The sequence below is a fragment of the Strix uralensis genome, chromosome 8, assembly GCF_047716275.1.
Source record: "Strix uralensis isolate ZFMK-TIS-50842 chromosome 8, bStrUra1, whole genome shotgun sequence".
NCBI lineage: Eukaryota > Metazoa > Chordata > Aves > Strigiformes > Strigidae > Strix > Strix uralensis.
The window spans coordinates 18,925,805-18,939,635 of record NC_133979.1 but is presented as its reverse complement, the minus strand read 5'-3'; the positions used below and the strand labels follow the sequence as shown (position 1 = coordinate 18,939,635).

The 13,831-nt window shown below is 41.0% G+C and overlaps 1 protein-coding gene across 4 annotated transcripts in view; it reads left to right on the top strand.

Annotated features, from left to right (window-relative positions):
* The window catches only part of TGFBR3 (transforming growth factor beta receptor 3), a 129,857-nt gene that overhangs the window by 5,146 nt on the left and 110,880 nt on the right, over nt 1–13,831 (top strand). The window contains exon 1 of one of the 4 annotated variants that reach the window (XM_074876483.1): nt 495–721. The exons of 1 other annotated variant lie outside the window; for it this stretch is intronic. The gene's annotated coding sequence lies outside the window, so the exon portion shown is untranslated. Of the gene's footprint in view, nt 1–494; nt 722–1,517; nt 1,564–13,831 lie in introns of those variants that run through there. 2 more of the 4 variants (XM_074876479.1, XM_074876482.1) reach the window with 2 other exon arrangements.

Below are 13,831 nucleotides of genomic sequence, written 5' to 3'. Positions count from 1 at the left end.
GCCTCCACCGGCCGCTCCGGGGACGGGACCTTCGTGCTGCACCGGTGCTGAGGTGCTCGTTCATACCGCGGCTTGTACTTAGCGTCCGGTATTGCGGACGAGTGCAGACGGAATTATCTGCCGTGGTGTGCCGGCTGCTTTGCCTGTGTTTCAGCGCAGACGCTCGGCAGCTGGTGCGGCTCCGGGCCGCAGCTGCCCTGTGCGGCGGGGCTGCCGCCGTTGTGCCCCCTGGCCCCGCTCCCGGCTGCGGCTGCCCGAGCCGCCGGGCTCCGCGCCCCGCGCGGGGGCTCCGCTGCAGGTCGGGGGCGCGCGGGGCCCGGGGCGGGGCGGGCGCGAGCGGCCGTCACGGCGCCGTCCCCGCCCCGCGCCCAATGGCGGCTGGGTGCCGCCCCCCGTCCGCCCCGCCCCGCCCCGCCGTGTGCGCGGCGCTGCAGCGCCATGGGGTTACTCGCGGGCTGGGGGCCGGGCGGGCGGCTGCGCGCCTCCTCCTCCTCCGCCACCGCCTCCCGCGCACCGCGGGCCGGGCAGTAGTGGCCGGCGCTGGGCGGCCTCGGTGAGGGCTGCCCTCCCGTCCCGTCCCGTCCCGTCCCGTCCCGTCCCGTCCCGTCCCGTCCCGTCCCCGCCCTCCCTCCCGCCCGGCCGGCGCCGCCGTGCCCATGGCGTAGCCGCGCTGCTGCGCGCCTGCCCCCGCGGGACGCGGCGTGGACAGACCTGCTGCCAGGTGGGTGCGGCGGCCGCGACCCCCACCCCGCCGGCGGGCGGCCCGGGCCGAGGGGAGGCGCCGGGCGCCCCGCAGGGATGCGCCGGGCGTTGGGGCGGGCGCGGGGTGTGCTCCCCGCGACATGTCACCCTGAGCGGGGGCAGCAGCGGGCGGCGGCGGCGGCGGGAGGGTCCCCGGGGGGCGCCGCCGGCCTCCGCGGAGCCGCCCGGCTCGGGGGTGCGGGACCTGCGCGGGGGTGAGACGGGCAGTGTCCGCGCGTGGGCGCGTGTGCGGTGCGGAGCGCTGGAAGCGGCTCGCCCGTGCGGGCTCCGCGTGGGAATGAAGCGGGGAGCCGTGCGGGGCCTTGGGGCGAGTGAAAGCTGCAGGTGTCCCAGCGAAACTCGTCTGGGTCAGGCTGGTCGGAACGTGCTGGGCCAGGTGACTCACCCAGTGAAACCCTTTAGAGGTGCTAACGCCACTGTGCGTGTCGGGGTCATTGTACCTGCAATGAGGCCAGCTGGGAACTTAGTAATGCACGAGCAGAGTGTAAATTCAGCACATGGGAGAATACTATAAAGGCTGGCATCGTGTCACTCGTTATAGTTTCACTGCGGAGTTGCTGACCTGTGGGATTTACCGTTGTGCATTTTGCAGGGGATGTACTGGGGTTGATTCACTGCAGCCTTCCGAGCACGTCTCTCCTAGCAATAACCATAATATGCCATCAAGGTTACATGTAAATGAAGTAACTTTTTAAACTTTCCTCAGTTTCAGATGTGCTTGTAATTCCAAAGTTATTGTCATTGAAGTCAAATGGTATGGGAGATGATACTTCTTGTCTTTTTCAAAATAAAGGACTTCAGGTATAGCTGCATGTGTGGTTATGCCTTTTCCACTTGCTGTGGATGTAACTAGATATAAATCTGTTTATTTCAGTTCTATTAAGCTGTAGCTGTTATAATTTAATTGCTATCATTTATTGTTTTCTTCTCAAATGTATGGTCATCAGCATAGTTCGGCTTTTACGAAAACCTCTCGATAGAGTTTGTAACCTCTTAGAAAGAGACTTGGATGAACAAGTGCCATGATTTTGTTCTCAGAAAGAAATTTTCTTGGTTGGGTCTGTATTTATACCAAACTAAGTATTTACCTTTTTTTTTTTTTTGGATGAGGCCAAACAGGCTGATATTAGACCCCCTCTGGGGAGAAAACCCAAAGGGAGAGCGCCATTTGCGCTCTAATTGTGGGATCAGTTAGGTTCGACTCATAGTGACCTGGACCACTTGTTGCCATCATAGTCTCACATGTGAAAGACTTTAAAACTACACGTGTAAATACAACTTCTTCCAAAGACAAAATCTATTTGTTTATCACTTCTTGCTAGGAATACTTTCTTCCCCTCCAGTCCAGATTTCTTCCATGAATGCTAGGGACAACATGAGTTGGTAGCTGGGTTTTAATTAGCACTGCACAGGTGTCCTGTCAAAGTATTTCCAACAAGAGTGTTAGCAAAATGTTAGTGGAAGATGCTTATTCATTTGAAGGCTCCGGTTTAACGCATGGAAGCTTAAGAGGGCTTGAATTCTAGCTGAGGAGGAGCTGCCCTTGTTCGGACACAGACCTGGGCTGACACCAACCGCTCAGCATTCCCGGATAGCTGGGGGAGGAAGGGAGGGACGGGTGTTGGAGGGGGGGCAGGTTGTTGGCTTCCTTCAGTGAAGAGTCCTTTACTCTGAAACTTGCTTCCCCCAATTGTTTGCTATAGTCCAACGTTGTTAAGTTTAAAGTGACACTTCAATTTTTTTCTTCTACCATGCTTTCTCCCTCTGGCGAGGTCTTGTTTGATCGTTTATTCTGATGGATGTTTTGCGTGTCCAGAGCTTCATCTAGTCAGAGTATGTAAATGATATCCACCATGGATGTGATTTCTTTTAAAAAGTAAGTTTCAATTTTTGTTCTCTGGCATGCAAAACATCTTTTAAGATCCCAGCATCTTGATGCCTACCTCTAGGAACAGTGTTTTGAAGTTAATTGCTAAACCAGCAGGGGGAACACAAAACTTTCTGTCAGTGAAGTCTCTCTTCCTACCACAGTTGCAACTTGTTAAAGCTTTGGGCCTGTGATTTTGATAGTATTTCTTTAGAAGATGAATATCAATTTGCTCAAGGAAAAAAAAACCAACCATACATTGGAAAAAATGCATTATTTTTGAATGCTTGTTTATTAGTTTGCTCTAGCAGGCATGTCTCCCACTCTTCTGAATGGAATTTTTGTCGGATTAGCCAGAACTGAACTTGAAAAAACATTGGAGGTTTATTTAAATGAAATTTCTCTTTGAAGATGTTTGAGGTGAATTAATTAAACCCAAGAAATTATATTTTGAGTAATCCCATAAAATTTTAGATAACGAGCTAGAAAAAATATTTTCACAGTAAAACTACTACTGTATTACATTTATGATTGTATATAGAAATCTTGAGAGCTACAGCTGAGTCACAAAAAAAGTTGTATTCTCACAAGAAACTATTCCTAATATTTAGGGTTTCCATAAGAGAGAATATTTTTAGATATTCTCTTAGGTTTTAAGAAGTCATTACTAGCTTATTACTAGGTCAACTGACGCTCCCAGCACAGATCAATAATGCTTTTTCTCTTTAGTTTGTATTGGTGTAAAAATTGATGATGTCTTTTGTGCCGGGAATACTGAATGTAAAGGTAGTTGCCAAAGAAGGTTATCTGGATGACTTGAGTAGATCCATATTGCTTTCTAGTCTGTGAAGTCTGATGCAGCCAAATGGCAAATACTTAAGGTATATAAACAGATTGCTGAACGCTAAGTGAAGAATGGGAATTTGCAGCATGTCAGCTATTCCCCAGTAAGAGCCAGGGAACTGGCTCTTACCCTGCAGTAAATGTGAGATATCTTGCTGTTTATACCTGGGGTTAAGTTGTCTTTCACTGATGGTGGGGTGAAAACATGCCTGGGAGCACTTGCTACAGAGTAGCTGAATTGCTACTTGTGAGTGGTAACAATTGGATATTCTCCTAGCATTTGGTCTTAGAGCAAGGGGAGACAAAATACAGTTCAATTGATATTAACAGTCCCGGGTCAGGTTTAAAAGAAGATATGTAAGCTTCTCTGTCTCTGGCACTGACGGCATACTGAGGTACTAAATGAATCTTCTTTCCGTTGTTTCAGTGACCAGGTATGCATATATTCCAATAGCCACGCATTCTTCTCTAATAGCATTATCTGAAGTTGCCAAATACTGAAGGAGCAAAAGGATGTATCTTAAGTAAACACTGGTGATCTCCCTCTTCCCTCACTTTTGTGGAATCACAAAACTTTCTCCCCTGTACGGTTCTCTGAGATGCTGAAGTACATAGTTGGTAAAGTCAAAGTGAGATTTCTGTTTTAATGTTATTTGAAAATAGAACTAAAGCTTTGCCTGATTTGACTTAGGGTTCTTTTGTTTGATATCTCCAGTAATATTCTGCTAACATTTAAGACATGAATTACCAAGTCTTGGGCAGTTTATGTAGATCTCAAAAAATACTCTGTGGGAGACAGCTTGCAAATATCTTTGCAATCATATTACTTTTGATCTAGTTCCACAAAATATTTGTGTATTATAAATAGGCATTACTTCTATAGCAGTAATATTTGTGGTGATTAACAGCGGTATGCTAGTTTCTAGCCACTTCATGAATAGAAGCGTGTTTTGCCATAAAAACGTACTAGCAAAAAAGTAGTGCAACTGGAACTGCTTTATCCATAACTGTGGATTCACATTTTTATGTGCTGGCAGTCACCCAATAGAGCAACATTTCTTGCGCTATTACAGCAACAATTAACTCTATGGTAGCCAAACTGAAACAGATTTACACATTTCTGGAAATCACTGAAAGAGGGACTTTAAAGCTGCTACTTAGTATATATCCCATATTTTTTATTTCCACTCTGACAAAGCAGATTTTTTTAAAAGAACATCCTTTATGACCTTGAGTATCTGAATAGTCAGCAGAGAACATTTTATATACTGCATTGTAAGTGTTATATTGTTGGATTGTACTGCTTACAAATAATTGTCTGGCAAAATATGCTAGTTTATGATGTATTTATAATGAAATAAATGAATTTACTGAGGGAAATGTGAAAATCATTATTTCATATTAATTCTGTGGATAGTAGTTTAAAATGAGATATATCTGTTTATTGCTAACAAATTTAATTCTGTTATATTTAACACTTCTCTTTAATGGTCTGTCTAATTTCAATACACTAGTTGGCCAAGTTCAGATTTTTTTTCTGTTGTAATATGTTCTAAGATCTCAGGAGTCAGCTGGGAAGGGCCCCTCTTTTAAAAAAGTTTAGTTGTGACCTTGCAAGGGACCTGTTTAGATTGCAGGAGAATAGCTTATCTAGAGGTCATGGGTCTGGAACAGGTTAATTACAGAGCTAACGTATAGATTGTTTTTCTGCACAGAAGGCAGTAGGGGCTGTGATACATAAGGTAGCATTCATGATTCTGAAAAAAGAATGGCAATTCACACTCCAATTTCCTTTGTAAGCCTAAGCATTTTCTGTTGGAAATTAGTGAAGGTTGTGTGAATCAGGGACAATTAAAAAAAATCTCAAAGTATCCAGTGAGTTTACTGTATAGTATAGATCTGCTGAATGCATGTATTTCTTTGCCAAGAAGGTAGAGGTGGATTGGGGACTGATATGTCCTCTTTTGTGATAGATTTATAAAAGTATTTTTTTAGACTATAGCTGCATTTACCATAGTTCTCAATCACATTGTGTCAGTGTTTTATCATCAAAGCAATACTTTGTTTTTGACAATGATTTGAGTGAAGCAAAATTCTGTTTTGATTTAGAAAACAGCTATTATGTATGGTATTTGAAAACATAGGCCTTTTCTTATATTAAGGCTATTACATTAATGGACCAAGTCATTCCTCCAGCATGTACAGGTTGTGTTATGTGATGGATTAGTTCCTCGCTCCAGTGTTTAAAACGACAAGTATTTCTGAATACTTGTAGATCTGGTGGTTCGGTTTGCTCCAGTGATGAGGTGCAGTGATTTTCTTGTGGCATACAAGATGCACAAATTATTTGTATGAATATAGGAATTTATTGTGGCCTTCCATCTCCCTAAACTTGTGTTTGAACCTTTTTACAGTCTTCATGTGTGCATGTAATATGAAATAATGAAAGGCAGGAAATTCTATGTGGTAAAAATTATATGGGAGTATATCTCTATTCTGAGTGGAACATGCCAGTGATGTGTATCTTGGTTGAAATAAATCCTCATCATCATGCTTATAAATGATAATTTTTATGAAAAAAGTTGTGCCTCAACCTGAATGTGTTTCTCTGCCCAACAAATTAAACTACACTGGTTATTTGGCAGACAACTAGGGAGAGGGTAGATTACTCCTACACAAAGGGAAGCTCCTTTTGACTCATTCTTTTAATTGTGTGGCACTTTAAGGTCTTCCCTATTTGTGTGGGAGAAGTTTCCTATCTTACAGATGCGTATCTGAAAATTTAGTGGCTAACAGCTAACTTTTGATAAACGTGTTTATCCTGTGTTCTTGTTTAGTAACCTGAAGAAATAATCTATTAATCTACCTGCTTTCTAGAGTATGCCTTATTCTAGAGAGCAAAATTCAATACATGCTGCTTTTGGTGTTGTTTTTTTCCCCAAATACTTACATCTTATAATATCTTATGGCCAGTAGTAGTAGTGGGGAGGGCTGATTTGTATCACCTCGTACAATTCCCATGTAATGGGAAATGCTGGTTTTCAATCCTGTTCAATTTGCTGACACCCCCACCCCCCAAAAGGATGGCATCCTTATATAGCAAATTTCTGCTTAATGCCATAGTCTTGCTTTTCACCCCTTATGGGTGTTTCACAATTATCCCAGAGAATTTTGAGTATTTGTAGGCCATGATTTCACAAACACTTTTCTAAATGTATAGAGGTCATTTCAAGATTTGAAATCCAACAGAGATTGATGTAGCTTTTTCTCCTGGTAGGAAGGTTCCAGCTATTCTAGCTAGAATATTTCTAGGTACAGTTCTAAAGTTTTGTAGTTTAGTCTTGGAAAAATAACAGCATTGAGCATTCATTGACAGAATAATGTGCTGAAATCTTTTACCCTGAGTGGAAGAAGCCTTGCTGAGTTGTTGGTAACTTTCCATCCTGCTGTGGTTCCGTCTCCACAAGGAGATGCCTTCCCTAGGGTTATATCTATCTTGATAGGTACATTAGAGCTGTTAGCTGTTTAGTTTAGGTGTGCAATTAGAAACTGAGCCAAGTAAAACTTAAGATAAATTAAATTTGTGTGAGGTTGTTGGCTGCTACTGTGTTTGTGAAGAGTAAGATAGTCCAGTGCCAGGAAACCTATTCTGTTTCCAATTAGAAACCATTAAAAAAAAAAAAAAAAAGTAATTAGGCCAAGGAAATTTAACTATGAGGAGGAAAGGTTGTAGAGATTTGTTTTCATGCAATTTATGATCTTCTTGTTCAGCCTGAAGATTCCTATGCCCTAGAAATGTTTTCGCTTCAGGGTAAACTTTTCAGAAGCGGCAGGTCCCATTTCAAAAACATGAGCCTGGTTCCTGTTAGTTGTGGTGAGATATTACTGTCCGAGTTCAGTGGGAACTTGAGTTTTATTTAAATGTAGGTTTGAGACTCATAGATTTCTTGGGCTGCCATGAAAACTTTAACCCAGTCTTTATGTATGTACATTTCTAGAAGTCTGCTCTTCAACTCTGCTCCCTGACTGTTCGTCAGGAAAGTGGTGTATAATTGTGCCACTGGTATTCCCTGATAAGAGCAGTGAGATTTTTTTCATCCCTTTTATAACTAGAAGACAGAATCAGAACTGCCTAAAGTAGTGTTGTCTTTCTAGGTAGGTGTTAGGGGGGAGCTGCTGTGGCCATGTTGAGGTTCTGTTATGACTTTTTTGCTTGTGAAAGAATGGCCTACCTGTGAGTTGCACAGAAAATATGTGGTTGAAGCTGGTACTAGATTGCAGATTGCTCAAGCCATTATAGTACAAGAACTGTACAGCATCCCAATATCTTGCTTTCTCCACTCTCTTTAGAGATGCTCTGTTGTAGGATATCCCTGAGGAGTCCACATTAAAGCAGAAAAGTTCTGTTTCGGTACTTGAATTACACAGAGGGTGTTGGTCTTGTTAAACTCTGTCTTCAGTGCCATGTGTGCTCCTTTCTGTAGAGATTTGGTAACCTCTAGGAATTTCTGCTGTTGTCCAAAAGGAATCTGTTCCAGTCTCTTTCTCGTGGAAGAGTCTTGTGTATTCCTTCCACTAAGAGTCCTGAATGCATTTCCTTCCCTTCCACCTATTGAAACTCTCCTACATCCTGATACTGTAAGAGGCTATTCTCTTGTTTACATTTGGTAAGCAAAACCTTGCCCCTCAGCCTATAAAGATTCAGCTGCATACCTCCTTGCCTTTGGGGGAAGGGAAGTCCTGGGAACATACAACAGAATGATTTTTATCCTGTTTCTGTAAACTGTCCCTTTTGTGCTATATTGTGCAATGGTTATTCAGCTGAAACTTCCACAGTGTCTGGTGTCATGACTTTATTTTGCTGATCTAAACTCAGAGTAATTCAAGTCAGGTGATTAGAAACCAGAAGCTGGGAAGCTGAAGGGAAAGTTGGTTATGAAATGATACTGAGAATAGACACCCTCATTCAAACTGGAGCTTCATCCTAGCTGTGGGCAAAATACATACCAGGTAACAAAATCAACTTCAGTAAACCGTTAGTAAAAAGGTGGAATGGTTTCACATCTTTTATAGACTCATTTGTGTATATTTTGTGGCTTCCTGTAATTTGGCAGGCTACATTGTAATACGTTAATAAGAAAATAAATAAACAAAATGTTAAAACAAAAGTCACATGGAATAGAGGGGCACAATTGCTAAATGGCATAAAACATCTTCCCTTGGCACTTGTCCAGTTCCCATAGCCTTTAACTGTGACTTGTTGAAATGTCCCATTACAAGCACAGCAGCATGTGAACTGCAGGACATCAGAGTTACTTTTTCCCTGGGCTTTTGATATGTCAGGATTTTTAGTTTTATTACTATTCATATATTCTCTGAAAATGAAACCACTTTGTTGTTCCTAAAACAGAATCTGGCCCCTTAATAGTTTATGAATAAATTACCGTTTTGAATTTTGAATGGTGGAACTTCATGTATATGCCTTGGACATAGGCATTAAAAAATTAGATACAAATTTTCAATTCCACATTAATATTTGTTAACACTGTTAGCTGTCCAACTTGTATGTGTGCAAATAGTCCAGAATTGACAGAGGATAAATGTCATCTAATAAAAAAGAAATCTGCTAAAATGCATATTTAATAGGACTAGGGTTATAAATAAACTATTTCAAATAGTTCTATTTCTAAGTTTATAGAACTGCTTGTGTAGTTAACCATTTGTGAATTTTTTTAAATTGAGCTTGGATGTACTTGATTACAAATGATTGCCTTTTTTACTTGTGCGTGGAATGCATGTATTCATTGCATTCACGTAGGGAACCAACATGAACAAGTGGGAGAAAAACTGGTTAAATAAGTTAGATGGTTGCCATGCGTAAAACAAACAAACAAAAAGTGGAAAAGCTTTGGCCGTGAAGGCTTTCTTGGATGGCCTAGAAACTTGGGTTCATGTTGCTATGGCAAAACAACACAAAGGGACAGATCCTGCTGGCTTCGCTCGAGTATCCCCATTCACTTTGGTGGGACTTGTGACGTGACTTAGAGGAGGAGGATTTTTGGCTTGCTTTGGTAGAGAACTGTTTGTTACCAGTGTTGTAGAGAGCTGTGCAACCCCTGGCACCATGCATGGAAAGAGGAGGGAATTACCAGAGTCCATGTTGATAAGGAGGAGAGGAAGTGGAAGTTATTCTTTAGGCAGTAAAGGAAAAGGTTAGACAACGAGGAAGATAGAGTTAAGGCAAGGGAAGAACATGTATGGGAAGGGTAGGTGGTGAATAAAGAAACAGATGGTGACTATTGGGGAAAAGGCTTAAGGGAGCAGAAATAAAAGGGGAAAATAAAGCAATAAGAACCCAATTCAGCAATAAATGTGGCAAATTCCTGTGCTGTAGAAGCCTTTAATAAGAAACAGAAACACCCCCAAATCTGTGGCTGTGGCCACCTGCAGGCATATGTATTGCTAGGTTGGACTGTGCAGAGAAGCTTTGAAAAAGTAGTAAAAAAAAAAAAAATTATCTGGAGAAGAAAAGTGAGTAAAAATTGAAGCTAAGGAGGCCACTGATCTTGAGTAATATGTAATAGATATTTTGCTAGAAATACAGAAACAGGCTGAGGTAGAAAGGTGCTCAAATGTTCTGAAGACAGAGCTTAATCTTAGGGCTTTATACTTGGTCATTTTCATTTGTAGTTCTTCAAGCACTTCAGAGCAGAGTCCTGTCCTCATTTTGGAGAGCAGTAATCAGGCATGGGGATGGATACCTTTCTACTGGTGGCAGAATGGTGCAGAATGTGATTTCTTAGTAACAAGCCATCCATAGACCACAAAGCCTTATGTCCTGGTAGCTCCTGTCAGTGAGTGCTGGGAAATGCTTAGGGGAAAGGTGTTTTTTCTGAGAGTAAGCAGCATGCTTCTAGCTTCTGAATTCTTTGGTCATGTTGTAGTATTAAAGGTGACTTTTTAGTTCAAAGGATAGCATCAAAAATCCACAAAAGACTGGAATTCTGAGGAAGATGAGTAGCAGATTTTTACAAAGAAAAAGTATTTCAGTTAATGAGAGGTAGAGATATCAGTAGTGCACTGAAGTGATTTGCACTTTGTGCTTACTGCTGCTGATTCTAACAAAGATTCTTTTAAATACCATTGACTTAAGGAGCGTTTGTTGTCCATTAACTTAGGGTAGCAATGAGATCCGTCCTTGTGTGGCTGGCCACACTCACAGGCCAGTCAGTACATCCCAGTGTCCTCCAAAAGCATCATATTTTTCACTGGTTTCTAGCTAAGCTTTATGCATTAAAATTCTCATGGATATTAGAGGTTCCTACTTTAAACCAAATTAAAACCTCATACTTCCTCCTTTTCTTGTCTTCACATACTTAAAAATGTGTTTTTTCCCTTCCACTCCCCCAGTCGTCTTTCAAACCTAATAAAATCTAGTAGTAGTAAGATCCTTCCTGATCTTCCCAGTAGCACCCATTCCTGATTGCATCTGCAAAATGATACTTCTCAGTAAAACACGCTCTTATGTGCTTTTTAGACCCTCAGTTTCATCACGACTAGTGGCCTTTTATGACAGCAAGCTTCAGTGAAAATTACCTCAGCAGACTGTGCCTCTTAGTAAGTCTTCAATGGCTATGGCTGCAGATGCCCTCTTTTGTCAGACTTTCTTGCAGCTTGTAGTAGTATAATGCATTGGCATGAAAACTGTTTAGTAAACCCAAAACTCTCATGTCATTTTCTTTTCCTCTTCCTCATTGGGATTTTTTGGTTATACTTTTAGTGTGCCCTTTTGTGACCTCAGTTACAAAAATAGCTACCCAGATATACCCCAAAGGAAAAGATGATTCTCTCGGAAATTTCTTTTGAATCTTGAATTGACTAGCAGTTGTGTTTACTCCTTGGATAAATAGTTTAGGTTCCTGATCCCTTTGTGCAGCTTTCTCCTCTTATTTCAAAGGAAATGTCCCCCTATTCTGTGGACTACCTCAATTTTTTTCTAGTTTGCAGGTTTCACATATTCTTCTAGTGACAGCAGTTTTCACATCGAAGCAAGATCTGGCATGTTTTGCACCACAGCTGAATTTTTCTCACCTATTTTCATATTCATTTCTATTTGGTACTGTCAGATGATCAGATAATAGCAGCTTTGTAGCTGACTTTCGTCACAGGTGAGGATGATCAGGTTTTCCAAAATGCTGACAAATGGCCTGCTTAGTAGGTTTATTCTTAAATGAATTACTAGTAGCATTTTTGTATGTGCTTTTTGACTTGAATTGCTGCTGTGTAGCTGACAGTTTGGAATTAATCCATCCTAAATTCATGAAACTCACTGTCTGTCACCCTTTCACATTGTCTTTCAAGGTTTGAAATTTGCCCACCTTCTTGAAGTTTGTGAATGTGTATCTTCAAGCAAGTGAGCCCTTTCTTTAGAAAGCTCTTCCTAATTTTCATTTAGGTCTCCATTATTCACCCTTCACAAGCTGGCAGAATCAGAGTAGAAGCCTAGGGCTTTTTGATCATATACTGCCTGCCCCAAGTTATAACTTGTACGTGTTAGTGGTCAGTGGGTTGTGGTAGGAATCAAATCAGTCTTTCATTTTTACATACAGATGGAAATGTGTATGTATTCTCTCTCCCTTTTAAATCATCTTTCCCAAATCAAAGTGGAATCGCAACTTGGCCTTTTAACATACTTAGGTGGCTGACACAGAATGGGATTCTCAGCTGCTCTCAGCAGCATTGCTTTATCTCCAGTTCTTTCCCTGCGTTCCCTATTTCTGCACAACTGTGTGCCTCATAAAAATGTCACTGAGGAATGCGAGGTTTGTGATGATGGAAGAGTGATCTAAGTAATGTCTTGTGTTTTCCTATTTAGTATATCACTGAGCGTATGTGCTGTAGTTGCTCTTTTTCTGGTTTCTCTTTTGTTCAAAGTTGATGAAATGTTATGCATCAGTAACTCAGGTTTCAGAATGTTTATTCATTGCCTGTTTGCACATATGACATCTTGCAGGACATTATGATGGTCTTTATAGCTTAGACTGACTAGAAACCTCATGATTTTTTGTATTTGATCATTTTTCTTTATGGCAGCATTTGAGAAATGAGTTAGCAACCAAATGCTCTCACTGAGTAGATTGCATTTCTTTTCACCTAGAGAAATAGCAACAAATGATTCCAGCTTACAATTGAGTTCCCAAATGGTGTTCGATATTTGTCATAAATTCCTTATGGCTTGCCATTTTGGCATTAAACCTGTTTGATTTGGATTTTCATGTTCAAAAGCTTCTGTGTTAAAGGATTGTCCAACACTCTTGTCAACAATTTATTATTTCTGTTTAATAAAGGTTGGCCTTAATTTACCACAAAGTTTAGTATCCCTCATGGATTTGAGGGTTTAGCTATATAACTTTACACTCTACGGGGAGATGAGAGATATCTAGGAACGCATTGAATGCTTCCAGTAGGTTCAGGATGAATAATTTTTACAAGCCTTTTAAATTACCCAAGGAAGCTGTCATTTTGTGAGGTTCTCCTGTTTTGAGCTGTTTCTAGCATTGGTTTTGTGTGTGTGTGTTCATCATTCTCCAGAACTTTTTTTTTTCTTGAAGATGAACCCGCCTTCTACAAAATGTTGTGGAAGAAATCTCTAGGTAAATCATACTTGTTTGGGGTTTTAGGGTGGACTATTGCTGCTTTATGAGTCTGTGTTGTTTCTCTTGCTATTAATAATACAAATTCATTGCAGTGTCTTGTTACCTCAGTCATGTTGTGTGGTAGTATTGTAGTCTCATCTAACATTTTTTTGTATGTATTGATCCTAGCAAGCAGTGGAAAGACTAGTTCATGCCAGAGAGCCTATAAGTGACGAAACATTCAACCTCAGTAACACTGATATGTTTTACTATGGAATAAGCAAAATTGTACAGAACTGATATTACATGAATGATAAGTAGGTATTTATTTATTGAATTTTTTTTCCTCTTAGATTAATTAATATGTATTCCTAAATTTCTGGCCAGTTTTAAAAAGGACAGTGCATGGAAGAGAACAAAAATGCAGTTTGGGCTTTGGGGTTTTTGGGTTTGGTTTTGGTGTTGTTTTTTTTTTTTTTTGGTGTTTTTTGTTTGTTGGGTTTTTTGTTTTGTTTTTGTTTGTTGGGGTTTTGTTAATTTGTTTGTGTTTATTTTTGTTTTTGTGGGGGTTTTTTTGTTCCGCTAAGGCTATTTTAAACATTCCAGGATAGTTTTACAGGTTCTTGATTTTTGAGGTCAAGGTTTTAGGTTAGTATGACTATTTTCACAGATAGTGACAATGTTGTATAATTTAATTCTGGTGGAAAAGAATCATACATTAATC